Genomic DNA, 3,844 nt, shown 5'->3' with positions numbered 1-3,844 from the left:
TTATGTTAACAGCTCATGGAAGAGTGCTCAGCAAATGGTATGTGCACAACATTTAAATAAATGAATAAGCATCTAAAAATGTTTCTAAGAATCTATATTCAAGTTATATCAGGAGTAGATTAATTACAGTATTTCTTGGAATCCTAGAAATCAGAATTTGGTTGAAATAAAGATTCCCAATTTTTAGAAGAGTTATTTGAATACATAATAGCACGTGACAATTTTTCAGTTAGCTGTCCAAGCTTGTTATTATCCTCTGCCTGCTTTGAATAAGATCAAAAGCATTTAACCAACCAGAAGTAGTAGATACCAATACTGTTTATACCCTTTATTATGCTTTCTTGCCCAAGACCAACTTTTCATTCAGCAGTATGGTTTTCAGACTATTTGATTAAATTCTTAAAAACTTCATTATTCTCACTAAAATCATTTTTATTTCAAGTCATGTAGTTCAATGAGTGAAGCTGAGTTGAATGGGCCTTGTTCCATTAAGTTCTTTTTTTTTTTTTTTTTTTAAAAAAACGTAATACTGTTTATTTAACTTGGAAAACATTTCAGCATTCTAAACATACAAAAAAATAACACAACATTGCAAATCGTGTTTAAGTACACAAGCTTCTTGAATCTTCTCTGACTCTTTGCCAATGAAGAGTTCTACATCTTGAAAACAAATAGTTTAGCACTTAACTAAAAAACAAAACAGTAACGAATCCAAACACTTCTCATGCCAGCTGGCCCTCTCAGTCCCCAGCTAAGACAGGGCAGCAGGACGCTAGGTCACCATATACAGAAGCTGATGGACGCTGCCACAGCCACAGCAGCAACAGGTCGAAGGTCCCTTCTCAGTGGCATTTGCCCCCTCCCCCCCCACCCCGGCCTCAGTGCCAGGCAGGAAGCATCGAGGGTTCGCCTGGGTTGCTTTGCTTTTTACAAACTCTAGATACGTACAGTTGGTAACTCAGGGTTTCTAGCCAATGACGTTACAGTTAATACTACCTTACAACTTAAAAAACGAACGCCAGGGACATCTCCAAATGCCTTTTCACAGCCACAGCAAAGTGCACAGAGCGAGGAGAACACAGGGTGCCTTTCAGTTTAAAAATGTTTGGAAATATGTACAGCTTTGATACAATTTCACAGCGTTCTGGACCCCCGTGGCCACGTTGAGCAACTACCGCCAACTTCCGGAGCATTTGAGAGACTACACCATCGCAATCCGGTTGGCATTTAACCTAAGAAACGGTCAGTCACGGTGCTCCCCTACTCTAAGGGATTCACAAGGAGACAAGTTTTTTTATTCATCCTCCTTCTCCTCTTCTTCCTCTTCCTCTTCTACCTTTTTCCGGGCAACTTTAGCAGGACCCTTTGCACCATCGAACTTTCCTTTAGACTTATAGTCAGCCACGTCCTTCTCATACTTCTCCTTCAGCTTCGCCGCCTTGGTGATGTACGGCTGCTTTTCACTGTCACTTAAATTATTCCACATCTCGCCCAGCTTTTTAGCCACATCACCAATAGAGATACCAGGGTTGGTGGATTTGATCTTGGGGCGGAATTCAGAACAAATCAGGAAAAATCCAGACGGTGGTCTTTTGGGAGCGTTGGGGTCCTTTTTCTTCTTGCCTCACTTCGCGGGTCCATAATCTTTCATCTCTTGGTCGTAGCGAACTTTATCTACCTTGGCCATTTCATCAAACTTCGACTTCTCTTTCCCAGACATTGTCTTCCACCTCTCTGAGCACTTCTTGGAAAATTCTGCAAAATTGACAGGGACCTCTGGGTTCTTCTTCTTATGCTCCTCTCTGCAGGTCTGCACAAAGAAGGCGTATGCAGACATCTTGCCCTTTGGTTTCTTGGGGTCCACCTTAGCCATCCTGATGTGGATCCGCAGGGGCATCCTCCTGTACCAAGGAAGCATGTTGGGCTCCATTTCGGCTCCAGCTGCAGCTCCTCCTCTTGAGAGCTGGCTCTGCCTGAGGCTGCCACTCCTCAGGCTGATGAGAGGCCTTCTCAGTCCAATAGGAAATCTCCTCAAGTTCTTGGGAGAAGCGCAAAAGCAGGGCCATGGGAACTGTTCTGCGCATGCGCCCTTGGATTTTCTCCATTAAGTTCTTGAGGAGTCCAAAGAGCACAGTTCTAAAACATCAAACAGATCATAGTGGACAAACCCAGAATCTGAAGCCTGATAACCTAAAATCAGACTTAGTTCCATCACTTTAACAGGGGAAAGCCACCTAACTGTCTTGTCTCTTCTGAAATCAGGGATAATAATGGCAATATAAGAAATGGAGTTGTATTTAGGACTAATGAAGTTATGTATCAGACAGTTCTCGATTCCAAGTTGGGGGCCACTGAAAAGAAATTGAAGTTAGGCAGATAGAACCAGATGCAGTTGATGTCATACTTTGCATGCATTGCTGCCTTTTGAATATATTCCCATATTCAGGGAACACTAAGTACTTGCTGTATTTTCCAGACACTTTCATAGCCAGCATTCTGAATGCAAATTAAATTGTACCAATGTGGTGCATTCCTATGAAGCATGGAGTCCCCAAGTGGGCCAGAGATTATCCTTCTGTTGCTGGAGACATTTCAAACTCAACATGCTACATGGAGAGTTTCCCTCAGTGTGATGAGAGGAGAGCAGCTTCCCAATCTCCAGATGCTGGTACCATGGCAGGGTCCTCAGCTAGTGATCCAATCTAACTTCATTCCTCCACCTTTCCCTGCCTCATCAACACTTAATCTTCCATATTGAACATATTTTCATTTGAAATAACTAGTGAAGTTTTTTATCCTATACTGGAATATGAATGATACACATTTTATTACAACAAATAGTAATTCCTGATGAATATAATTCTATACCAGGCATTGTTCTAAGTCTCTGCATACATTGACCCATTTCATCCACTAACAAGCCTGTGAAGTAGATCCAGTTAGCATCCTGATTTTGCAGTTAAGGGAACTGTAGAGAGAATGGCAAAATCTACTTGAGCTAAAAGTAAATAGAAACTAAGTGATACAACTAGGATTCAAGCCCAACCAGTACAGTTCAAATAACACACTTCTAACCCTCTCTGATGTACATAAAAGAAAAAGTATCACCCAATTTAAAACAACCTGTTTCATTTTACTGTGATTAATCACAGTTGAGGGCAATAAACAGGTTTTTCTGTAAAGTATCCCATCATATTATTTTGTCTAACCCTTCATTTGGGATATAGGGAAGCTGAGGATAGGGCTGCTGAGATAGCTCAGTGGACTAAGCACCTACTTAGACAAGTGCAGGGACACGGGTTCAATCCCCAGCACCACAGGCTGTGAGCGCCCTGCCCCTGGGTATGCTGAGCCAGCCACCAAGTCCAGGCATGGTAGTGCATACCTGTAAACCCAGCACTGGGGAGGCTGAAAACAGGAGGATCACTATGAGTCCAAGCTATGTAGTCAGACCCTGTACCAAATACATTTTTTAAAAAGCCAGCTGAGGATGTAAGCAATAATATGATACAACCATGTTCATACCACTGTCAATTTAATCTGGGAATTGAATACAAATTTAATCCCAAGTACAGAATCTGTCCAATATTAGTATCTTCTAAAATTTAACATTGCTATTTATCAAAAATTCCAAGTGCTTGATTATACCTTATATGTAGCTGGTGAGGTGTTAAAGATTAATAGTAAGAGTCCAGAGAATGTGTTGAGCACTTTTCTAAACAAAAGCAAATAGAAACTGTTAAGTGAGTAAATAGGAAATATATTAGGAAAGCTGCATTAGTACCTAAAAATTTTATTAGTGATACTTTCATTTTTTCAACTACACAAAGTTTGACTTAAATCT

General features: G+C 41.0%; 1 pseudogene; it reads right to left on the bottom strand.

Moving 5' to 3' along the window:
* Window positions 1-1,294: 1,294 nt before the first annotated feature.
* LOC101581337 lies at window positions 1,295-1,873 on the bottom strand (annotated as a pseudogene).
* Between the last annotated feature and the right edge of the window lie 1,971 nt (window positions 1,874-3,844).

This window comes from Octodon degus, unplaced genomic scaffold (genome assembly GCF_000260255.1).
Source record: "Octodon degus isolate 3935 unplaced genomic scaffold, OctDeg1.0 scaffold00009, whole genome shotgun sequence".
In the NCBI taxonomy this organism is placed as follows: Eukaryota; Metazoa; Chordata; class Mammalia; order Rodentia; family Octodontidae; genus Octodon; species Octodon degus.
Note: the sequence above shows the minus strand (reverse complement) of the source record. Positions and strands in the feature narration are given on the sequence as shown.